The 27740-nt window shown below is 33.1% G+C and overlaps 1 protein-coding gene across 5 annotated transcripts in view; it reads left to right on the plus strand.

Annotated features, from left to right (window-relative positions):
* The window catches only part of LOC149902189 (uncharacterized), an 86519-nt gene that overhangs the window by 29281 nt on the left and 29498 nt on the right, over positions 1-27740 (plus strand). For 3 of the 5 annotated variants that reach the window (XM_090110411.1, XM_090110415.1, XM_090110413.1), the window contains 2 exons: positions 12697-12749; positions 27346-27371. The gene's annotated coding sequence lies outside the window, so the exon portion shown is untranslated. The remainder of the gene's footprint in view (positions 1-12696; positions 12750-27345; positions 27372-27740) is intronic. The other 2 variants (XM_090110412.1, XM_090110414.1) reach the window with 1 other exon arrangement.

Genomic DNA, 27740 nt, shown 5'->3' on the forward strand with positions numbered 1-27740 from the left:
ATTGGCTTAAGTATACTAATATTGATAGTATTAATATTAACAGAATTAGTTCTACGACTACTCTTGCTATTCCAAACACTGCCTGTTATTCCAAAAATTATACAAATTTTCAGCACATTTTATTAGTTGACATGTTTCTAAAACTTCAATAATAACAGCAAATTGCTAAGTTGTTGTCTATTTCGAAATGATTGGCACAAGGACAAGGGAAAACAACACTTAACAAATGTAGAAAATAGTTTCTAGACATCTTGCAAAACAAATCTGATCTGTTGTCAGAGACAAGTGGTACCTTTGCGAAACTTTTCGTGATCAAAAGCCACAGGTTTTCCGCGTCAAGCCATTTATTAGATACCTCCCTAACTGCTTATTATTATCAATTTTATCTCAATGTACGTGATGCTGCAGAGACCAAAGTATAATTAGCAATAAAAACCACGTAACTTTCTACAATCGATACTTAGTCTAATAAACTTTCAACGAGTTTCTATTATTAAATTGTTTACCAGTAAAAGCACTTTTAAAATACAATTTACTGTGGAAACTCTTCTTTTTCAGAACGTGTAAAAAGCAATCTTATTTGCCGGTTACTTAACGACGACTTAAGAGCTATCGTTGACCGTAAGCCTGACTCGCATTAAGTTACGAAGTGATTTTAAAAAGGAACGCGACTGCATCGCACAGCGCTCTATGGCCTCGTACATTTCGCGTTTGGATAGGAGCGTGCGGAATGAAAGTGAATGAAAGACGCAATGTACACTTGTGTAATAGATAAGGTAGGAAAGGCGACAATTACAAGACAGGCTCGACTGGTATTGAACGGGGCCACGTACTCTCGGTCAGCTTGGCGCAAACTGGTTTCATTATCAAAAGTCAATAACTTTCCGATGCATTCCGAGTCACGGCCAAGTCCAATCTTAACAGTACAGTAATAAGGTTACTAGAAAGACCATGGAAAGTGATTTGTTGAATAGTTTAGAGACAACAGTTACTATAATACAAACAAAAAATGGAAGTTTTGAAAGTTATCTTTACGCATCGCGCGCAACTTTCGCAAAAACACTGCTAATGCGACTTTTTCCGTTTTGTTGTAAAATTCCATAAGAAAGTAATTATCTGGAAGTAATAAAAATGATTTGTTACTTAAAAGTAGATATCAATTATATTTTTATTACTGCAAACAAACAAGTCTAATAGATTCTGCTATGAGGTAAAAAGTTTATTTTGATAGGTTTGAAGAGTTCGCGTTATCTTTTCCAATAAATATAATTATTAGAAAGTTGGCGTGATAATTATGATAAAAAAAATTATATTATATCCACGGATTTCCGTACATCATAATAGCTAATTAATCAAAACTCTCACACGAAAAGGAAACAACTTTAAAACCAAATGTGTGATACATGTTGTTTGCACGGACGAATAAATTGCGGATATACCAGTTAAACGAATATAAATTTCATTACATATAGCGGAGATTAAACTTGAATTAATATCCGATATTTAAAATATCATCCGTAGCATTTACTTGAATGGATGTCGTTAGCAGCGAACGGCGTGATATAATTTGAGTACTCAGTTTTAACCGTCGTAATTATTCATCACTTCCAACTGTTACTGGGATGATGATCTATGTACGTATAGATGTAGAAAATAGGCTCAAATATAGGCTGAAACTTAAGAGAGTTAAAGACCATCTCATTTACAAAATTTATAAATTAAATTTGTTAGATATTTATTACCTATTTAGAGACAAATCCCGGGAAAGTTACATAAATGTTATATTTATTTGTACAATATTAATAAATACAATAATACGAAACTAACATTCAGTTAAAATGATAAATTGTCATCTCGATAACCTAATATCAAAAAAAAACACATTTAGCTCTGAGCTCTATATTCAATAAAAACTATCAAATTAACCAAAGGAAAAGAATATCGCGAACTTTTTACAAGGCACGATATAGGCATTTCTTTAATTTATAACAGCTTTCATAAGTATTGTTTATCCTTATAAATAAAAGCGCAGTGATATCATAACATATCCTATGCTCGCACGAACCGATTTAGTAAAAACCGGTTACTTTCCTCTTCCTACTTTCTACTTCTCGAAGTTAAAAATTAAACACAATAAAAAATATAAATAATTGTTAGATACATTTATGTATTAAAAATATTAATCGGACAAATATAACAAAGAAGTGTATACAGGGTGTCCCACTATTGGTATACTAAGCGCGAAGGGACTTGTAGTTTTGCATACACTGATCACGTAAAAAATACTTAAGCAACAAAATGACGTCAAAAGTTTTTTGCTAAATTTTTCCTGAAAATCCATGTTTTCTTCTCTAGATTCGCGCAGCCGGCATATACCGCTTCTCTAATGTGAGCATTTTGTCTATGAAAACATAATCTTAAACGATAGCTCATGTGCTGGTGACAAAGTTGGGCGGGTTGCCTGTTATGGGTGTACACATAAGAGTTTTAAGAATTCATCTACTTGAAAAAAAAATGCGTTTGGAATTTTATAAGTATTTTTACGTACTTAGCGTATGCAAAACTATAACCTCCTTTGGGCTTAGTATACCAACAGTGGGACACCCTGTATAATAATATGATCAAGTAGTTATCGTATACATTAGATACATAGTTGTATTCGGTGAATCAAATTCCGAAAAACAACAGTTTTTAAGAATTATACACATTTTTTCTTAGTTTTAGATAATATAACAAGCCTATTTAAATGTTTGTAGCTTAGGATTAAAATATTGACCTACAATTAATATTCGCTAATTTTTTGGCCAACCAAAATCTCGTATAGGTAAGCAATTCTACAATAGCATTCATATAATATTTCGGTCTCTCATTCAATTCAATCAAACTATTATCAAGATAGGCATAACTAAATATTCTTTAAAATTACCTGGCTCTAATTATATCAAAGAATTATTACATGATTATAGGTTGACAACAATTGCAATATATAGTAAACTAGCTTTCCGCCCGCGGCTTCGCCCGCGTTTTCAGAGAAAAACCCGTTCCACCAAATACCAAATTTCATGCAAATTGGTTCAGTAGTTCAGGCGTGATTGAGTAACAGACAGACAGACAGAGTTACTTTCGCATTTATAATATTAGTATGGATAGTAAAAAATAGCACTTAAATACAACAATAATCCAAATGAAAATAAATCCATACACCTAGTATGTAATTGAATTAGTTTCGCTCGAGCGACGGAGGCTCAATACGATGTTAACACGCTTCCGATGTTCATATAACGAAGCCTCTTACAAGTGTTAGAGCTTCATTTATAGGCGTGTAGGCAGAGCTCAACCTTCTGCAGATTATTCTGGAATAAATAGAATTATTTCTATATGAAGTTCATAAACAACTTGCAATCAATAACATTGTTTGTGACAATTTAACATCAATTCATTTTACGTTACAATACCATTTTTCTCATTTAAATAATTGACTTAGATATTTAAGTACGCATTCGGATTAATTGATGTGAATTTTTAAGCAGTTAAATTGCTTTATATTAATTGAAACACTACCAAGAACTCTGAACTTAGTCATGCGTAATGTAAGTGACACTTTTTGCAACGATTTGAGCTACAAAAAGTGCTAAATAAATGCAAGAATAACAATGTGTCTATTAACAACTTTATGTTTTGTACTTTTTAACATCCTGATTACTCATTTCGATTTTTGTACTTTAACAAAAAAGGGTTCAAAATAAAAAAGCACAAACTTAACAAAAAATCTAAATCGATGCATATCCTTTTTATTTCTAAAAATATAAAGATAAATGATGTTGTTTTAAATGATCTGAAGGTTATAAGTTGTAATTATTTGATCATAATCATCATTAGGTATGATATCATAACAAAGATTATTGGAGATCCTTTGGGCGAAGTGCCCATTGTGCTATTTTTTCTTGGAAAACTGGCAAGTTTTTTATGAAATCAACATCTACTACGCGTATCTTTAATCTTAGTCCATGATGCCATACACTACATTCCAATACCATGATCCTTTATTGTTTATATCGATAACAAAAACAAAGCAACACATAACACAAAAACTAAAGGAAACAACGCAATTGGTAATGACTACTTTACCACGAATTTAATGAATTATAAGTTACTCATTAATTAATCAAATTGTGTGCAAATATGCTAAAAATATACAAAAATAAATGTTATATGTTGAAATATTACAGAACTTATATTTACTCGTAAACTAAATGCTTTCTAACTTGATATTACAGGTACATTGAGCTACTAATTCTTTATCCATTCGACTTTAAAGGTGAAAATTGTCATATTTGATAAATTGTGCAGTTAAAATTCAATATACATCTAATCTATCATTTGTCACTGTAAGAGATACTATTCAATTCGAAACTAGTTGCATTAATAGGAGCCCTATACAATAAGTTATTAATATGAGTCAGTGAGGAATATAATAATAATATAATAAGGTGTGTTTTGGCCATTTGTCGCCCTTCGTAGCGTTTTCAGTCAGTCACGGTTTCCAGTGGTCGTAAATATGGTCGTAAAAATGAAGTTGTGACTCAAAGCGTCTATCAGAGCTATTCACGACTTTAATTGTATGGTGAAAGTTATAGACAACAGCGGTTATACATTGAATATATCGATATTTCTAGTTTGATAGTATCTCGGGATTATATTTTAAACTTTAAATTAATCGTTATTTATTTTAATATTTTATACTTAACATGTATTATTTAAAATATGTACAAACGTGATAATCTTTTCGCTCTGTCTCTATGTAAAGCATTGAATATGATAAATATGTTTATTGATTGCATAAAAGATGAAATTTAACAATTGACATTTTGACACCAAATAAGCATTACCTCGAATTTTATTAAATTAAAGAAAAATATATCTTGTGAGCAACATCCTAAAATCGTTGTATTACAGTCGATGCTTATTCAGTTCAATTTGTTTATTTCACATTCCAATAGGAAATTAGTAGCCAATCTAAGATCCAACAACATGGAATTTTAATCGTTGATGTTTTAATGTTTACAATATGAATGGTATGTTTGTGACCTTATACCATAAGTCACGACAATATTAATTATCCATTCGCAAACGCCTGTCACTTGGCACACACATTCTGACCGGACGGCCCGAGTCACGACTACGGTCAAGTTTCAAGGTCTTTTGTTACATAATTTTATCATTTCGCTACTATAATTGATACTTGGTAGTGAATTCACGAATATTTTCAATGAAGAAATTGTCACCGTTTATATTTTGAATCGTTAACTTTCAAGAGCATCAAAATACTAAATATATTATCATTTTGTAGCTCGGAGCGGTATTTTGCGAACTAAATATCGTTTAAAATACTACTCTATAAGTCTGAGTGGATGACGCGGAAATTCAGATACAATTTTGAAGTGCTCAGAACACTTCAAGCCTGTAAATTCCAGACCTAGGCATACAAATGACTGGGAACAAAATTTAATCGTAAATGTAATGAGCAATGAAAAAATGAAATTCGAAGAGTATAGTGAAGGCAATTTTAATTATTTAATGCAGCCTAGTGTTTTTGGAAGATTTATATTTTGAAAAAATCTACCGTGATACGTACTTTTAATAAATTATAACATAAATTATGTACTAATATAATATTTTCTATAGGTAAGTATATATTATATATATACCAACTCGTGACCGAAACTACTGCAGCGCAAGCGCCGACCATTAAATTCGGCATTCTCTCTTGATTGATAACTCACACAATGGCTAAGTGTGCAATAAGTAAAACAATTATTATTGTAATTTGCATATCGCTGTCATTGATCTGATAAATTACTCCGATATAAGTAATTGCCATTCTAATATCTCATTTGCTTAGTAATTAAATATCAATTTTGACTGCACTCGCCTACTTAATATAATAATTGACATTGTAACGAAAATGAATACTAAAATATTTCAGCTTCGCAATTCGCACTTTATTCCTTTTGTCTAAATCACAAATAGTCTATTTATATTCAACTTAGGCAAAGTGATACAACAGATAGAAATAATTTGCGACATATACTTTCCACACATGCTTTAAAAAATAATGCACGCTTTGCCGTAAGTTTTGTTTAAATCCGTAAATAGTTTCGAATATACTCTGCAATAGAATTGCGTACATTTTTCACAATAAGCCCGGTCAGGTTCGTGACTCGGCTCAAGACAGGGCAAATTGTTCAAAAGACCTACCTGAGTGGCCATTTTAAAAGCAATTCTAAAGGAATTTCATGCTATATTGATTTGCACATTGTTCGATAATATCTTAACCTTATACAAGTCTTTAAATAGGAATAGAACAAAGGATAACATTATGCTTATTGAAATATTTATTCAGTATTCTGTATACACGATTCAAATGTCACAGTACATCACCTTGAGAAACGATGGTCGTCTGGTCTTATTTTCTCACCAGTAAATAATTACTGCTTATTAAGAGATTCAAGTAAATCACATGAATATTTATTTCTATGGTTTTTAATAGAAATCTTTATATAAGTATGTTTATTGCTTTATAGTTATATCCAAACAGTGACCGAGAAGAAGTCGATCAGAAACACAGACCACCCGCCTAGTACCTAAATAGGTGGCACTGAACCTTAAATGTTTGGACATTTAAAGTTCGATGGATGATGTATAATCTCAAATCGTTATTTATCTAATCATAATCGCCATCATTCGAAACCCAGTAGCGCAAAGCTTCAAATTAACATTAGTATTATCAGGAGTAAGCCTATTCCAAAGACATTGATCTTTAAATTTGCTTGTCTCAAATCAATCAAGTTTGAACAATGGGACGCCGACCCGATATGATTGTAATATAAAACAATTGATCGATCGACATTCTATCAACAGCCCATTTATAGTGCATTGTATTGGACATTTTGAGTTCATTGTCAGTAAATGACCCTCAAAAGAGTGTTTGTTTTAAAAGTATTTAGGTCAATTATAATAATAATACATACTTCAGCTGTTTATTAAATAATAGTTACTGCTACTTCATCCATTTTACGATGAAATTCTTTTAGGATTCTAAATTTTCTGAAAGTTTAATAAGCTTTAGCTTGACCCAACTAAATTAACATTACTTTAGCATTAACATTATTTTAGCTCTATCGTTACAAACACCTAAAATCTATTTATGAATTCGTTTTTCATATTCATAAATACATACTTTATTAAACGATCAATGAATCAAAAATTTCGTCACTGCGCACAAAAAACTAAGAAACTCACTAAACTAAGTAGTACTTGGTGGATATAAATAAACGTGTAACGTGTTTATTGTGGGCGAATGAGGTAACGATTTACATTTCTATTAATATTAACAGATAAGAATCTCGCAGTAAATGGTGAGAGGAAACCCATATTTTAGACACAGCCATTACAGCAATTATAATATGACATTTGACATTGCCTTGACAGCGAAATAAGTGAAGGTTCGAGCGTCGCGCATTGTTCATTACAAACATTCCTAAGCTCAGTGCAGACATTAATTATAGTAAATAATGGTAACAGAAATATATTGAGTAATTAATGTGACTTAAAGGCCTTTTCGTGGAGCGTTTCGCGTGAAAGCTCGAGGTAAATGAGTTGGCGCACCTCAATATTTTCTGCTGATGCATTTGTGCTAAGTACGTCATTTGTTTGGTGGAGTAATGTGGGAGTAATCATGTTGTTTTGGCTTTGTACAGATGTGACGTAACGGGTGAGATTTAGAGTTACTAATCATATTAAATGAGATTTTCTTGTATTATGTATTTGCATGTTGCTGAATTGAGTTAATGATTGAAAAATTTTAATTATGCAATTCATCAAATATCCGTATGTGAATCCGTATAAGTAGGAGACTGTAAGTCTGTAGACGGTAGTCGGTAACTGTATAAAGATATGCCAATACATTCTTTACATTCGTAGGTATATTGTTAACTATAAATTTATAGTCAATCGAAGTAGTCATATTTATGTTAACGTTGTTATAAGCGTACCTACTTGCAAACGTTATGAAAGTCAGTTTATTATAGGATATGAAATGTAAGTTAATGTTTCAACTATTACGATAGAAACTACCGGATAGCCCAGTTCTATCTGCAATTTAATAACGCATCAATTAATGTATTCAATCATTGTAATATATATCAATTTGACGAGCTTGCCCGATTTAACGGATGAAAAATTCGTGACATCTGATGGGGGTGGGATGATGGAACACGGGCATTTTGTCGCCGGCTTGCGATAAACATCAATATTAATTTGTATCGACTTGCCGCGTGATTGGGGCGCTTCCCTTCTGCATTTAATAGCGCCTTTAATAACATGAATATTGAACTTTTTGACGTTTTAAACAGTTAATGTTGAAAGCAGTTTTTTATGAAGCTACTCTGTCTGAACATTCTCATCGTTGTTTAGTTGTAATTGATAGTGAAATAGTGTCACTAGCAGTGTTATAAAACTATACTACCACTCTTTTTAAAAATAAGCTTATAATAAATAATATTTTAATGCACAGATAAACTGAAATGTAAATTGTAATATGTATGTTATAAAACTTTTCGTTAAATTAAGTAGGTATCTACATAATAAAATTCATACAGAATCCTAACTTGTGATTCTCTTTTGAAGAAAGAAAAGAGTAATGTATTGAACAATAACAAATTTGTTATAACGATTCGACAAACATCAACTTTGCATAATTATTGTATTGCAGATACAAATGAACATCATATGAACCTAAAATTCATGGTGAATACATACAATAACGATCGTCATCAATATATGTAACCAAACAGATAACAGAAGCGCCATTATTAATGTTTCCTCTCGATAAATAGACATGAACATGTGTAACGTTGAACTTAATTAATAGAAGATATCTCAATTTACATACGCGATAACTGATCTTGTGGCAGCTACGGGTAAACTAATCCTTCATTATTGTTATCACATTAATACACATACATTTTCACATAACTCAGCTATCTAATGAACGGGAGTGAAGCTCTCAGCGACCCTAAACTTTGAGTGACAGATTTTGGACACCGGTGTAGTGGACTTATCAAATAAATGCTCTTAAAATTTATCGGCATTCTGTCAAGTGGTCCATTTTGTTGTTATTACGAGGTTGATAAAATCGTAACTCGTAAATGAGGAAACCTTTTTGTAATACTGATGAAACCCATTATCGTTACATTTTTAATTTTTATAACAATAACCGGCCAGAAAATATTCATACAAGTGATATTTCAAAATTATCAACTTTTAAAGTAAAGAACAATCAGGATAAAATTAAAAATTAAAAAAAATACTGTTTGTATATATGTAGTATATATGTATACAAACATTAATAAATATCTTTAAAATAAAGATTTGATAATAATTTGTCCAGTACGAGTGGTGAAGAAACTTCTATTCCAATATTATTTATTTATGTATATCCATTTACAACTCTGTCAATTATCTTTCATCCACGTAATGAATCAGTTACAAAAACGCCCACGATGTTTACTTAAAAAATTCATCAACCTTTATTTTATTTATTTTTATTTATTAAAACGGTATTGCACCAATTACATTAATTATAAAAAATTACATAAATTATATTACAAAAAATAAAATAAAATTAAATCAAATTACAAATTACATATAAAAAGAAAAACAATAAATTAATATATAATGAATTTTGTTTGTTTCAATCCATCTCAAATTTGATTAACCGATTAACCTGACATGTAATTAATGACTTTGGGAACGCTAAGGTGAGAATATTTACAGAATCACTACATAGTATAAAACAAAGTCGCTTTCCCTGTCCCTATGTCCCTATGTCCCTATGTCCCTTTGTACGCTTAAATCTTTGAAACTACGCAACGGATTTTGATGCGGTTTTTTTTAATAGATAGAGTGATTCAAGAGGAAGGTTTATATGTATAATAAGATCCATTAAGTAGTGGAGAAGTACTGTTATTTTTGAGGTTTCTAATGTGATGTCGTAAAAAATTACATTTATTCCGCTTACATTGCAAACGCAGGCTGAACCCTAAGAGTTTTATAAAAATAATGTACTAAGTATTATATACATTGAAAAGGTCTACAGAAAAGTCCGCGATGGTATATGTCTATCTCTTATGGATAACCCACAATAACTTTTTTTTGTCATTTACTTTTTACGACAAATAATGGCTAATTTTCGAAGCGATTTTAACCAATACAGCATTAATCCTTAACCAATTAAATACCATGGATACATTGTTCATTTAATATAGATCTATATGGCCCTTTACACCGTATGATTTAAGTGAATATTTTCGAAGATATTACAGATTTAAAAATTGCAGGACGTAGCGTGCGGCCGCCCGGCTATGTATTTTATACCCGTGCGATGCCGGAGGCCGGAGCGGGCCGCTATATTTTTATATGTACCTATACAACGTTCACAATTTTTCTGTAGTGTATTTAGTATCAGCATTGCACCCGTGCGAAGCCGGGGCGGGTCGCTAGTAATTAAATAAAAGACAATACTATTAACATAAAACAATTGAAAGAGTTACGAGACATCCGTTTTGGACTCATTCGTTAGGAAATTCTTAATGGACTTCTCTTCAATGTCAAGTAAACTAGAGATTTGAGTAATTAGTGATTTGGGTCATGGGTTTTGAGTGATAAGATAGTATCGCTTATTGCAGATGAGCCTTTTTCATTACGAAATGATGTCATGGGATATAAAGCAGACAGATAAAAATTTATTTGAACTAGAAACAAAGTAATTAATATGGTGTTTTGTTACATAACTTTTTATTTTATGTTACAGTATAATTAAGAGTAGGTACTTTAATAATTTGTATGACCAACATTCGCTGTCTTCCATTTTACATAAAATATTGCCAAACCGTTGGTAACAATAAAGTTCATTAAGGACTTTCTCTCAGTGTAAACATAAATAAAAGTAAAAAACATAGAAAAAGTAAATCCAACTTAAAAGTAAATTTTATTATATCAATGCAATAAAAACGTTGATTGATTGATTGATTGAGTATCGTCCGTTGGAAATGACACAGTTTACAATAGGAAAAGAAGGGGAGAAAAAAGGCTGTAATAAAATAAACCAATCTGTATTGCTGCTTCACGGAAATCTTCAAATTTTATTTATATACAAAGGCATATAGAATCTGGATGAGACGCTTGAACTTGAATAGTAATTCAAGTTATATAAGGATATTTTAAAAGCACTTAGGTAGGAAATGGGAAATCTCCAAAGGATGTTCTGCCTTTTTGCGAATGGATGGTAAAATTAGTTTACAAAAATTTCGTCGATGTGCAGAATCAAAACCAGAAACTATCTTAAGCCTTGTGAATACATATAGTATATGCTATGTACTAACCATAATGATTTTCTTAGAGAGTGCGGTAACAACACAGATGCGAGCGTGACCTATTTCGAAATGTAACATGCGTAACTTGTGAAACTGTAATATAGTTAAATATAATCACATATTTCAAATGCTGCTAAAGAAGACACTTTCTATATAGTATGTTTAAATATTAAGTCCAATCGATCTAATCATAGTCTATGCAGTAGTAGATGAAGATGATTGGCAGATCTTCTTAGCAGCAATAATTTGGCTTCATCTGTCAGTCAAAATAAAGTGGTAGTCCATAATAAAGACAACTTAAAGCCTAATTAACAACTTTATTAAAGTGATATTAGAACAAAAATATAAATACTAGCATGCATATAGTCATTTATTTTTTGTTTTTATTCTTCGTGTTAGCTTCTAACATCAATCATTACATAGGATATGTTTTGTATAAATTCAGTACAAAAATGAAATCAAGCTGGGTCTGTTAATTTCTTAGCACTCTGCTCTCAGTGAGCGTAAAATTTGGAACGGTTAACATAATTTTCCCCATAAACAATTTCGCGATCCAACCTTGAACACTTGCACTGTCCTACATTCCGCCAACCTTTAGAGCGCGAGCATTTTGCGCGTCAGCGAGTTTTGCATAATAATAGTACAATGGATCGATTCGTACAAGCTTGTAGCTATTACAAAACATCGAACACCTCGCAGCCGCCCTCTCGCGTCTCATGAATTATTCGTCGTTGTGAGTTGTGACAACATCGATTCAGCCCCGGTGGACCGCCGGATCTGCCGAGTGTAATGTCAATGAATGTAATCGAATACAACAAAACAGAGAAATGCATTTTAATGTTTGTAGGATAGGGAACTTTCGCGTTCTGTTTTTCAGTTCTCTGTGGATTTGTTGAGTGTAATAAAATATGGCAAAGGAAAATTTTACAGAATTTGTCTCTAATTTCTTCATCTCAAATTTCGCATAAAGCCCTTTACTTTTTTTGTAAATATACCAGAAACAAGTTGACGTTGGAGCGACTTCCGATGAAAGGGTAAAGTTTCTTAGTAAAAAAAACTTCCGTCCTTGGACTTATTCAGCGAAAAATACATAGACCCTTTAGCGAAAAATACATAGTCATAAAAAATCCATTAAAATTTCTTGGCCCGTTCAAATGTAACGTCATAAATCAAAACATTAATTTAGAAAAGTACATTTGCTTAGTGAATAAATAATTTTTCTATCAGCAATTTTACTCAAACGAATTTTTTGTTTTTACAGACCGTCTAAGTTCGTGAGAGCCGTCTTCAAGAGCAAAAGTGCCACTCAGAAACGTAAGTTATGCTTTTTTATTTTAGTTCAGAATAGTACTTAGGAATGCTGCTTTCTTAAATATACAATTTTAATGATATAAAAGTATGAAGGAGTTAATAAACTTACTTTGCTATTATGAATTTTTTAATTTTTAACTCAAACTTTGATCGAAACTAAAACTCTAATTTTATTTAAGTACGCTCTCTACAAAAAAATAAGTAAGTACCTACATAATATTATATACATCTAAAACTGCCACTGCAACAAAACTACAGATCCATTCACGATTTATAAAAATCATGTTCCGTATTTGAATACAAAAATAATTCATATGTTCAATATTATAAATACAAAAACTTTTGATCATAAAAATCATTTACAATCATACTCAAACACAACACAGTTCCTTTATTGCTGTACAAATATTTAACTTCGTTACGGTTGTGATAGGTATATAAAAGCAATTACTGAATACACCGGCAACTATAATCTCTTTCAATGTAAAAGCCCACCGACCAACTTTAATTAAACGCTTAATATTGATTAAAAATGCATCCACGGTTTAACTTATTACTTAATGAGGCGTTGTAATAAGTATGTTAATGTTTATTAGTCCCAATCGGATTATACGGATTATGGGTTTTATGTATCATTTTATTAAAATAGCGACACAGTATCGCTTTATAATTAAAAATAAATTTCAGTAATTTGTCCGTAAATTGATAACATTTAAGTATTATAACAATTATTATAATATACATAATTGATTAATTATTATATATATAATTGATAACATTTAAGTAGTATAACAGTATTTTTCTTCTTCAACTTTGACTTTTGACTTCGAGATTACTATTGTCTAAGAATAACATAGAGAGATTGAAAATATAATTTAATAAATCGAATACAATTTCTAGATGCTAGATACAGATAATATTAACGCCTTCGCGCTTATTAATTGTATAATTGGATTGTACTGTCATGACTCAGGTGTTCGTGAAGGACTTGGCGTCTAATAAAATGTATTGACTGAATCTATTTTTGTTGAGGACTTTTTGTTTTTACTATTTATTAAACTTGTAACGTTTTCTGCAAACAAATTTAGTAAAATTCAACACTTTCAGTAGATTTCATATACGTAGAAAGAATAAAAAGTTATGTACATTTTAAAGCAAATAGCACTGCATTGTAATGTTTTATTTAATACGTGAATTTCTTTGACACGTGCATGAAAAAAGCCTTTCACAATTGTTCATATTTGTATTTCTCTATATTTATCCTGGTACATTTATGAAAAAGGATTACAGCACTAACTGTACGTTAGTTTACCTTGAATAAAATATGTCATGAATTTTCTTCGTTTATTGGGCTATATACGATATAAATAACTTTATTTCCAGCGTCTAAAATAGAACAAAATTAAACTAAAGTTAAAGGCAATAACATCACGCGAAATTCAGAACTATTTCATTTCCAATTTCAATATATCAAGGGCCATCGAACGTTTGTACAATTTCCAAACAATAGCTGAAGAGTTATGTTAATATCTAATTAAGTATCGGAAAGTTTAAAGGCCCCCGTCAATATTATCCGGAGTTCGAGGATAAATGGATTAGGGTAAACAGCATAAAGAGCCTTTTGTATCCGAAATTAAATGTCACCCGGCGTCATTATTCAGCTCTGTCGTGACACCCAGCGGCTGACTGTTACCGCTCTTGATAATAAGTTTATGAACTTCGATTTTGTCAGCTTAATTAATCAACGTATTTGTGCCTTTCTGTACTTTTTAAAGTTCGACATTTTTGCTTACAGCTGTTACAGAACGGTATCAGATAGCGCAAAGGAATGGGGTAAAAGTTTGCGGTAGCCAGGAGTGTTGTAAGGGGAAAATTTTCTTTAAAGGATTTTCAGGTCTTTGTTTTTTAGATAATAAATGTAACGGTTAGAGATTTTTATAAAAAATTGAGAAATATTTACCAAGACTATGTTATATTATTTATGTTCCATGTATTATTATTATGTCACTCTAGACTTCGTGAGATTAATTTTCCTTCAGAATTAAGAAGCTGCTCAGATGATATGTGTCGTAACCAAAATCATAAAATCCTATTAGATAACATGTATGACGAGGTTATTTCTATTCTGTCGGAGGCCGCTATTAGTAGTTATAATGTTACCGAAAAGCGTAGATGTAAATACATTACCGGGTGGAATAGGCACGTCCGCGGCGCTCACGAGAAGGCTCGGCTATGTTTTCAGGCTTGGTTGTATGGGGGTAAGCCCGGGGCCGGCCGTCTTTATGATGATATGTGTGAAACAAGGCGCACTTTTAAATCAAAATTAAAGTGGTGTCAGAATAACCAACAACAAATAAAAATGGATATTATTGCTGAACTTCACTCAAACAAGAAATTTGGTCAGTTCTGGAAAAACACCAATAAAATGAATCATAAGCCGGGCCTCCCCGTCAGCGTGGCGGGAGTGCACGAGCCAAGTGAGATTGCCACCTTGTTCTCCCACCATTTCAGGGTGGACTCGCCTCTGGGGCCAGCGCGGCAGGGGCCCGATGCTGAGGAAGGTGGTGAGCGTAGTGTTTATTTTACTACGAAGGAAGTGCGTGCGGTGATCAAAGGCATGGTGAGGGGTAAATCCCCGGGTCACGACAGCCTTAGCATCGAGCACCTGCAGCACGCAGGTGTACACCTACCCAGAGTGCTTGCTATGTTTTTTACCCTGTGTTTAGGCCACTCCCATCTGCCCGATAATCTAATGCGTACTATAGTTGTACCAATCATCAAAAATAAAACTGGTGATACATCGGATGTAAACAACTATAGACCGATCTCACTAGCTACAGTGGTCGCCAAAGTACTGGACAGTCTGCTTGGTCAGCACCTGGATAAACACGTCTCGTTAAACGACGCTCAGTTTGGTTTCAGGCCCGGGCTTTCCACCGAGAGTGCTATCCTGTGTCTCAAGCAGACTGTACAGTATTACACGAGTAGAAAGACTCCAGTCTATGCATGTTACCTCGATTTATCCAAAGCATTCGATCTTGTATCGTACGATATTCTATGGGGTAAATTAAGGAATGAAACTTGTCTACCTAGGGAAATTGTGAAATTGTTTATGCATTGGTATAACAATCAAAAGAATTTTGTAAGATGGGCAGGCTCTCTTTCGGGGGAGTATGGGCTGGAATGCGGGGTGAGGCAGGGGGGGTTGACCTCCCCCATGCTTTTCAGCCTGTACGTCAACCGACTGATCGATGAGCTCAGCAGCACCGGCATAGGGTGTCATATAGATGGAGTCTGCATGAATAACATCAGCTACGCAGACGATATGGTGCTGCTGAGCCCGTCGATTGGTGCCTTACGAAAGCTCTTAAAAATTTGTGAATCCTACGCAGTGGCTCATGGGCTCAAATACAACGCGAAAAAGAGTGAAATAATGATTTTCAGGCCGGACAACAAGCGATACACATTTGTTCCGAATTTCACTCTGAGTGGTACAGCTCTAAACAAAGTCGAGCAATTTAAGTATTTGGGCCACTGGGTCACCGAAGACCTTAAGGATAGTGTGGACATTGAAAGGGAGCGCAGAGCGCTGTCTGTCCGATGCAACATGTTGGCCCGCAGGTTTTCACGGTGCACGGGGACTGTCAAAGTTGCACTTTTTAAAGCGTACTGTCAGTCCTTTTACACCTGCAGCCTGTGGGTTAACTATACACAGCGGACATACAGCGATCTGCGCGTTCAATACAATAACGCGTTCCGGGTGCTGATGGGGCTGCCGCGCCACTGCAGCGCCTCCGCGATGTTCGCGGCGGCTGACACAGACGGCTTTGCGGCCATCATGCGTAAACGGTGCGCATCTATCATGCGCCGCACGCGCGACAGTCCCAACACCATCCTGCGCGCGCTGGCGGACCGGTGGGACTCTCCGATGCTGGCGCGCTGGATACGGCTGCACGCAGTCGTTTAGTGATTTACCGCCATCATCGGGAAGTCCACCCGGACCTGCCACTTTATGTTTATTTTAGGTTAAAAAAAAAAAAAAAAAAACATTCTTTATTACTAACACTAGTATGTAAGCTCGCAATTGTACTAACACTATATGGATGTAATCTTAGGATGAATCTGAAATAAATGATTATTATTATTATTATGTATCTCAATTCCATAATACTCGGGTACCATCATAAGGAAGGTACCCGGTCCTTTGGAAGGCTTACGTGGGGACACGGATCCAACACGCAGAGGCCCTTTAGAGAACTTTACTGTGTTGTGGGACACCAGCCGCAGCCTGCCCATGACTGCACTATAGAGATACAGCCCTGGGCAGTCCGCGGCCGATGTAGGACTATTGCAAGATAAGGGAATAAAATAAACTGAGCTATGGAATGGGATGCTAAATGGACTGGTACTGAGGACTATGGGAAACTATGGCACCTGCCTTTCTACTAAAAGAAAGTAAAAATATGTTGGCAGGTGGTGACTCGCCCTCTCACTGTATGGGCCCCCGAAATAAGTCGCTGCAATAGTGCGACAAGGGGGCAACATATTGTGAGCAGCTAAGGGTGGAGAGGCGTCCCTGGGCTTTAAACTACGATCACGCGCTCCCTGAGGGTCCAGCATCACGTGCCCACTCGCCACTTACGCTTCGCATCCACCCTTCGAGCTAAAAGCTCTCGCGACTCCACTCTGGCCGGCCGGTTAAGGCAAGCCAGAGGTGGGGGTCCTGTCCTCGTCAGGCTTCACTCCGACCGGCCGGTGAAGGCGAGCCGGAGATGAAGACAGGGGCCTCCCCCGGGAGCACTCGGTTCCCGCGGGGTCGCTACTCCCCGACACCCCGCCACAAGGTGTCCTGCGGGTTGACTGATTGCACGGGTGGAATATCTATTGTCACGTAGACAATAGATATTCCAACCGTGGGCGATGGGGTCGTCACATCCCTACGCCCTTATTATTATTATTATTATAATGTTTGATAATAATTAATATAGTACAATTGTAAGTGTATCCCTTCTTATAAAATTTGAAGGTAGCTTGTTTAATATTTCAACAATTGTATAATCAAGTAATGTATAAATGACCCCATTCATTTACCTCGCAATTTTCTTCTCAGGTTTCTAGATTTTTCGTTTTTCAAGATGAAAACTCATTGAAATATCTACAAACATCATTATGAAGCCGCTCTTCAAACATCACAAGCAATTAATATCGTCGTCACATGTAAAAGACGTTTTACAGCATTCCATTAATTATATTTGTAACGGCTGTCGAAGATGCTCAACCGAACTTTATGGCGGGAATTAATTTAATAAATATTTAATTATTATTATAACAGGGTGAGGACACGGTGCTGTAATTAAAATGTTTAATGTTCATTTTGTTGTTTGGTATATCCGAGTAATTAATATTCATTCAGATAGAAAGTTTGATGCTTATGCGATTAGAATTTTGTTAATTTAATAAAAGTTTCTCGTAATGGAAAGATAATTATTTTGCAATATATTTAATTATTAAATCTAAAACAACAGTGGCAGTATCTATAAATAGTACAAAAGACGCAAAAATAATAAAAAATTGTCGTCTTATTACGCTGTAATTCTGACTGACGCATCATAAACGCTGAAATGTTCATGGCAATTCGTACTAAAATACACCAAGATTGTATAGACGATCGTAGAAACAACGAAGTAAAAGCCAACAAAGTTGTGAAATGCTGCACAAGATGCGACACCGCAACTCTAACAAATGTTTGGGTCGGCTCTAAGTCATCTAATCAAGGATCACAGAGTCAAAACAGCTGCGGACGCTATTTTGTATGACGTATATATAATCTGTGGTATTTGTATACGCACACTGTGTGTATACGCTGTGTGTATACGTTATCGCTGTGACGTAGTGACTCATCAATGCGCGTGCCTAATATTCTGAAGCTTAAATATTTTCAAATTAAAATATAATCATATATAATTATATGAACAGGATAATCTTTCTATATTTCATGAAAATCATTCTAGCCATTTTCAAAATTCAGATTTAAAATTTACAATAAATTGTTTTTAAAAAGTCCTTTTGACTATAGAAAGATAGATTAGATTGGCTCTCAGTCCCACTACAGAACTAATAATGTTGATAACACTCGTTCCAGCAGATGCATATAACTCATGATTCAGAAGATTTCCCAGAGCGGCGCAGTTCAAAGTTAGAGATTCAAGCTGCTCGTTATCTGCAAGTGTCATGTAAAGTATTCGAGGCACGTAAATTACAAAGTTATTGTATCGCACTGTATTTGCTAAGTTTCGACAGGAAATAATAATATGTATTGAGACTGTACTATGTAATTTGAAGATAATAATTTAGATAGTAAACGATTAATGACGTTCTATTTTGAAATAATAAATTAGGCGCAAGCTAAAATTCAATATCGAATTGAATAATTTGACTTATTCTAGATAAACTTCGAAATAGCAATATTATATCGATTATTATGTTTCACCATTTACGAATTTTAACGAAAATTCTAAAAGAAATAACGCATCCCGTTTTTTATATGTATCTTCTTATATATAAAAATGAATCGCAAAATGTGTTGGTAAGCGCATAACTCGAGAACGGCTGACCCGATTTCGATAATTCTTTTTTTATTGTATTCCTTGAAGTACGAGGATGGTTTTTATGTAGAGAAAACGTAAATATGTACCACGGGCGAAGCCGGGGCGGACCGCTAGTTTTAAATAATAATGTATTGAGCAACACAATATTGCACTGAACCTAATGAACTACCCCAAATTATCATTGTACACTAATATTATCCTTGAATGGATCCAAATAATCAGTTGTATCATAACACTTCGAAGGACATTTTGTACAGTCGTCTACGAGCATTGTGAAACCACCACCAATTATTCAATCTGAAGACTTGCTTTGCTTCCAAATTAACATAATAGAAGCAAAATACCTTATATTTATCCTACCCACGTTTTGTCTGTACACTGATTACTATCTTATGTTAAGTATCGAATAATTTGTCTGCCAATTAATAAACTAATTTATATGCCCAGCCTATTTTAAATATTTTGAAAATGTAAGTTTTTTTTTATTGGGAATAGGGAAGCGCTTGACCACAATCTCGCCTGATGTTAAGCTGAGATGTGGTCTGCGCTTCCCTAGAAGGTTCTCTAGTTCACTCTACGCTTGAAGACCCCCATATTGTACTGTACTCCCATATAAGTTAGTACTAACTAGCTACGTAGCAGGTTACCTCATAAAAAATATCCTTACCCTACAAAACGCTTCCTTTAGAAAATTAATCGTTATTTTATTTATATAAACCATCTAGCTTTTGCGTTGAATAATCATCTCTAAGCTTTTTGTAACCTTGGTTTATCGTTGCCTTGATCTGTGTTATAAATAATTACTAGTCTCTAGTTATGACCGTAAAGAGGCTATTCGTCTTGAACTTGTATAATAGATTGGTCATACATTTTACTATCTTGTTTGTTTATGTTTACAACACAGATGCAGTATATTACATAACGAGGTAAACAAGTTAACTACATGAGCGTATTCCGCTAGTAAGCATTGACACACTATGTTTTAAAATAAATTCTCTAGTTTCACAATAACATTGTTGTTCTTGATTGTCTTGGTTATACATAATTACGTAAGTACGCGTCAATGTGACAAAAATTTAAATAATTTTTATTTAATTTTGACGTGAAGGTGTGTTCATTAACATTAATTTAATAGCCAGTGTAACTACGGCATTGTTACCAGTTTTCATACTTTCAAAAAGTATATTATTTACATGAAAACTACAATTTGCCGCATAGCAAAAGCATTATCTATTTTTGCCAATATATATCACTACAACGGAATTCCTCTGTATAATTATTAATTAAAAAGCCAGCTTATTATATGCCACTTATACAAGATTCATGCGCTGTAATTCCACTCCGTTCGTAATTACTAAACAATGTTTGAGTAAATTAGCCTCCTAAACGAATTAATTAGTGATAATCGTGCGTAAATCTGTGCGCACCAGGTGTAAAAGTGAGCACGCCTTGAGAACGGATTTCTATTTTTCCACAGCCTAGCTGAGCCAATTACATGATGTAAAGAGGACCTTATAATTTGTAATGAGATTGTGCGTTTCGATAAATCAAAGAGAGCGTGGCTGCGTATCATCAGAGTGCTTATCTCATACTTTGTGTTCCGTAATTCTTTGCGCCATTGCGTACACTAGCTCCGTCATGAGAATACAATTTTATGCGTATGTTTGAGGTGGGTTAATGTTTAAATATTTTTTCATTACAGTTTTAAATATAACCTAGTATTTCGAGGTTCAGGAAATTCACTTCCGTTAAGTTGAGTTTACTAACATTCTAAAATGAATTAGGTAAATCGACCCATTTCGTAACTTACTAGTTAGAATTATATTAAAGACAGAATTTGCTCGATACAAAACACTTCTATATTCCCACTACCACAATACACTATAATTATAATTCTCCATGAGATAAACTCTAAACTATATCCTTTGTGACGCTTACCACAGTATACATTATACAGATATAAAATGGATTAGCTTGAAAAGAAACAATGCTGTTTATTGCACTTATTTGCAATACGCAACCACGAGTGCCTTATCGCTATGAAGTACACTTGATTGGGCCACACTAGGCCATTTGCCGTGGGAGCTTCCCACGTGACAATAATAATTAGCTAACCAAGCTTTAGCCACTTTGAATTGTCACTGCTATTGACTTAGATTTTGTGTATAGTTCTTTTATAATCCGATTATACTAATGATATTAAAACTACGACTTTATTAAGTTTAACTTTAAGAATAACAATTGAAAAGTTAGTATTTTCAATTGTTCTTCTTAAAGTAAAAGATAAATACTATTTTACTTTTTTAATAATGTTGGTTTTGTCTTTTTAATCTGACACACAATACGTTTTTTCACTATCTAATTTTATTATTTGCTATTCTACTTTCATAGCATTTCACTTAAAAGTGAAAATGTAAATAACCTTTGTTTTAGAACGATAATGGTCAACCATTATGGTTTCATTAACACAGTTCCTCGAGATTTCTAATAAAAGAATAAACTATAAAGATTAAAGACTATAGAAATGTAGCATTTTGTCCTTTGAACCTTGTATTGTTCTCATCTTTTTACTAAATAATGCATACAATTTATTTTGGTAAAACTGCAGATAGCTCTATTTTGAATCATCATTTGTATCACAATCAAATTACTCGGTTCGTATCAAACAAAACAAATTAATATGCGATACCCATACTGATATCAAAACTCGGTACAATATACTAATTCCTATAGTTACTAAAATTGCTAACAGCAATTTCCCGTGACGGCTGAAAAATTATATTTGTCAATTGTTGTCATATCAACACAAATACATTTATAATGACTGCACACTGCACATGACTGCATCGATCAATGTATTTTTTTTAATGTAAAACATTATTTTATTTTTATAAATTTATATAATCATATATTATATATTCACGAATCACGACAACTACCGAAATTATAATTATTTTTAAGTGAATTTAAATCTATGTTCCAATGAAAATGACTAGAAAGATAGGTATGCTCAAATTGAGGAAAATCTAAAAATTTAATTTAGGCTTAATTTATAAATAATAGAGCAATAATATATTGCTCTTAATGCATCCGAAACAGTCGTATCAATGTTTAATTACTCATCTAACCCTTTTGAATATTCTTAGTCAACGTTTTGCTTATTTTAAAAGGACAATATTAGTCATTTCCGCAATAAATATGTATATTTTTATTTATTCTTACAACATAATAATATAAACACAGGATTTAAAATTCTCGCAAGATACTAAAATAATCAAGGTCAGTCACATGTACTTGCTAAATCAGAGACACAAATAACATTAAAAATTTTAAGCTAGTTTTGTAATTGTATTGTATAACCGGTAATAACAATTTTATTAAAAATTATTGTTTGTCAAGATCATTATATTTAAAAGATCTTGACCTTGTTCCGTAGGGGAGAATATTTTATACAATCCTTTAAACTTTAAGATATGCTTATTCTACTCTGACAATGAATATATTTAATATATACTAATATTAGATAGCTGAAGAGTTTGTTTGCTTGCTTGAATGCGCTAATCTCAAAAGAAAAACTATTTTGAGTAGAGCAATGTGAGTAAAACCGCGGGGCACAGCTAGCGTTTAATAAACTTGGCTTTCACCTTCTGTATTAACCAGTAATTTAGCTATAAAAGATAATTGTATATCCATAATTCAACTAACATTAAATATATGCCAAAAAAGTACACACGTAGTTATAATATCCGTAATAACTCATTGCGGTCTCTAACGAACGCTAATTTTATTCATGGTTGGAGGTGGCGTGCATTTGGGACGCTTTTAAATAAATCCTTATGAATATGTATCTTCCAAACAATGCTTCTTTAAATAACGTTGTAATTAGTTACGTAACAGTTGTTTTCATACAGTTCTTGTGTAGAAAATTATATCATGTTAGAGAAAATAAAAAGTAAATGAGAATGGGATAATAAAATAAATGAAAATTTAACGATAGTTTTCATAATTGCATTTAATTTTAAATGAAAAGTGTCGTTAATATTACGGAGGATTTCGTATCTCAATGTGAGTATAGTAAAGTAAGCATGTGGGTTTCTACGCACTGACTCATTCTTCGTAATGCTATAATAATATACCTATAACAATTAAACTGGCATTTTATTTACTCAGTAATTATTCTGCAGAGCGCGTGACTCAATTCGTATCAAAATACGCATCTGCCCGCTATTTATAGATAAAACATCGCAAAAGTAAAATTAATAAGAATTATAATAACTGATATAAGCTATGTTGTGGAAGTTAGTACAGTACAGTATAGTGTAAGTACCTATATATTTCAACTAACAATTTTTTCATTCACCATTTGAGTGTGATAGTCAATATAACTACTTAGACCAAATATAATTTATGAAATATGTGATAGCTTCAGCTGCTAATGTAAATTGAACGTTTCAATAAAGTAGAAATAAAATCTATCTGAACATTTTATTCGATATAGCGATTTTATAAAAAAAAATCTAAGCGATATCATCCACGTTTTAGTAAATACATATATGAATGGCGATTTAGATGATATATTTTATTTGATGGGTTCGAATATTAGAGAATCTATTGATACGAATCTTTTTATTCGTATATTTACCGTTCAGTAACAATAGATCTGGACTAAAATATTAGACCTATTGTTACTATAACTATATTTATTTTATACATATAGTATAAAGAAACATACGTTCATATTCTATAGTACTTTTTTTTTATAGTGGAGAATGCATTTAGGCATACCCAGAGCGCTCGGGGAAAGGGCCCTGGGTTATATCGGAGTCACCCTGCAGAGTGCAGGGTGACTCCGATAAATAGGACCTACCGACTAAACTCCACTGTGTTCCGCCGTGCCGCTGTATTGACGGGGCCGCGGGTATTCGATAGAACCGCGTCCGCAGACCCGTCAGCTATTCTATAGTACTTAGGTTAGATTCAACTATTGTTTTCTACATACATCTCATATATGTAGGTAATAATTCATTGAGCAATTTGCAAAGCGCATTCATTTCAACACTACAATGACAACACTGTATATTTCTACACATTGCATCTAACAATTCAATCAATCGATGATCAACAATAGATCTGTTTTCTCAACGAGAAAAGTTGACAAAATGATCATCAACGCGGCAAACCCGTCACGAACATCATCAATGGAATCACGATCGGAATGATTAGATAGCGCAATCCAATTTCATAGGAATATCGGCTGCGTCGGCACAATGCAATTTGTTATTGAAGTTTCGATACAAGTGTCCCCGGTTTTCATTTTCATAACATTTGGTGCTGTTTGCGTCGTATTCGGTAACTATATTTGAATGTTGACGTTCACGTTCTACCGATGTTCCGCTATATCTTCATTTCATACTGAAAACAATATAAACATGTTATATTTCATGCTAACGTCTAACCCGTCGATAATGATCCTTCATAAGACGAACTCATTACTACTAATACATAATTAATATTTAAGTTTGTATTTATACGATAGATATCTAAATATTTATACAAAATAAGTAAATGTAGTAAAAGTCTATATTTTCTCTGAACTGTACCTACCAAAATAACCGGTAGGCGAATAGTAAGTTTTAGATTTATAATACTAGAATAGATATTCTTATTAATCAGGGATAATTCATGAATCATGAGCGATAGTTACGTATATATGACTAACGCTATGCGTAAATTACAAATTTCTGTTAAACCAATGATCATAGTTAACAGGAGGGATATCGAAAATTGGCTCCGTGTAATTATGGATCGGATTAACTTAATTAAATTGCACAATCAAGAGCTTTCATAGGTTCACTAGCGCTACTGAATATGCTATATAATGATATACTCCTCATAATGACGTATAAATTATAAGATTTTTTATTTATTTACATGCAGAGTTTATAAAGAGTAGGATTTACACTGAGAATGGAAAACTACACTCAAATGCGCATCATTAACATTATGTTATTTCAAGCAAAGAAATGTCTTTGAATGTCGAATAGTGCACTCCATAATCCATGGATAATATATTCAAGCTTATAAATAGAATAGAAGCATAAGTAGATTTGGCAATAATCGTACTTCACCTACCGTTGAGACAACAAATTGTTTTATCGCTATTCCTGAAAAGGTTCCACCAACGCGCACGTAATTCTTTCCAGTCGGCATACAAACAGCCCCTAAGGAGGCGACAATCCTCACCGCAAACAATAAAAATATACATAAAAATAAATTTGATGCTTGAAAACCGACGGCCGTGAGGAATATACATTATTTTGATGATTCCACTATTCAACCGGCTAGGGTTAGTTTTTGCCATTTATATTCAACTTATTCAAGTAACTCGAGTAAACAGACTAATAAAACTTTATGTTACTCTATCCTTTGTCACCTAACAGGTTTATTACATTTTTGTTTGTAACGAAATAACCACCTATTCTTGTGTAATACTGTATAAACTTACTATGGTTATATAAATGTATGAAACGAGTCGCCGCATTAGACAAAAGATTTAATCTCCCAGTCTTATATTTTCATTCGAAAATAGCCAGCCATAGTAAAAATATTCAGTCTGAAATGTCCAATTACGTATGTCAAATTACTGAAATGAGAATTTTATTTTATTTAAAACTGAAATGGGAGTCCATTTAAGAAAGAATTTAGTCCGATGCTCATAACCCTCGGACAGATCTAATCAAGATTGATGCTGAAGTATACCAGCTGTTCATTTTTAGATTTTCTAAATAGATAGAACACAGAGCTATAAATATCTACACTGACACTATACTTTTTTTCAAATCAAAATAGACATATACATATTATAACAAACTGTTATTATCTCTACTGTAAAAATTAGGAGTTTTATGTACTTCTAAATATATAGATTATGTAAATTGTGAAATGTAGTAAAACATTTGTCATCAAAGTCGGCGAAGACAGTTATTATACAATCCTTGTGAATAGAACTTTACAGTAACAACGCGTGTCGAATGTGTAACGATAACGCATACTGTTGGAAAATATAATCATAAGTCCATTGAAGAACACTTCCAAAGCATTCACTGAGGAATGCGAAGTTTAAATGACAAATTATGTATGCAATTTACACAAACTGAATTTAGCCCAGTATGTTCAGAATTTTAAGTAAAAATCGAAGAACACTTTACTCAATATAACACCCTTATTTTAAAACAGCAAAGTTTTCATTAAAAACAAAAGCTATCACTAACTTATAAACTATTCAAGCTTCCTAATGGAGCTCTAAGTGAAGGCTTTTGAAAACTTGGCTACCTTTCACGGCTACCGTATTTTATTTTCAGATAATAATTATAACGTGTATTTAAAATATTAGGGATTTATAAATCCTAGCTTTAGGTTTGATATATTGAGTAATAAATAATATTTGCATTTTTTTTATTTGTTAAATATTTCATCGTTTACTCCTGTATCTATACTTATATCATTAAAAATGTACAAGTAAACAGAAACGAAACAAAAAAGGCAGAAAAAATAACTGTCCAATATAAGAACTTTTTTGCCAAATTCTAAAAGACCGTGGTGTGCAATTTGCCTAGGCATCGAATTGTAAACGCAATGGATGTTTAGGGAATGTGCTATATATGCGTAGCAAGTCACGCTGTCACGCGGAGTGACGCGGGCGACGTGCTGCAGAATAATGACGGCAAAATGAACTAGACACGGGATTCAAATGCGTGACGCAATTGCATTAAAGAACTGGTTGGCTGCTGCATAAATAATGGGTGTTTGATTTATGGCTGAGGCCTAACCTTAAGTGCCTTAAGGTTCATCAAAATTAGTCGTTGTGAAAAAATAAATCAGAGCTTAATAAAATAACAAACTGGTTTCAACAATTCAATTCAAATATATCAGTAAATTATATGTTAATTGTACAAGCTTTTATTAATAAAAAAATGTCAATTGTTTTTCAGGTAGTCAAGTTGCTGTTATCAGAAAAGTAAGTGAAAATTTTAGTAATCGAATTTTGCAAAATCTTTTTGCTTCGTTTCCCCTTACATATATATTTTCAATGATATGGTTAATATTTCTACAATTTTATTATATGTATAAATAGATAAAGGAGTGAACGTTAAAAAATTTAACACGTTTCATTCAAAATATTGTTATGGTCGAAAATCGAAATATTGCAAACAAAAAAATATTGGAGACTCTCTCACAGTGGAAAGATCAATGAAAATAATGCCACATATGTAACTGATATACCTATTTAGGCAATTAATCATTGGAAATAGATCCCATAATCCGCTCTTATACCTCTGTATTTAAACATCATCGAACATCAATTAAGCACAAATAGAGCGGAAGC

The sequence above is a fragment of the Colias eurytheme genome, chromosome 15 (assembly GCF_061535395.1).
Source record: "Colias eurytheme isolate Ceu_HAF_F1 chromosome 15, ilColEury1 Martin Lab GWU primary, whole genome shotgun sequence".
In the NCBI taxonomy this organism is placed as follows: domain Eukaryota; kingdom Metazoa; phylum Arthropoda; class Insecta; order Lepidoptera; family Pieridae; genus Colias; species Colias eurytheme.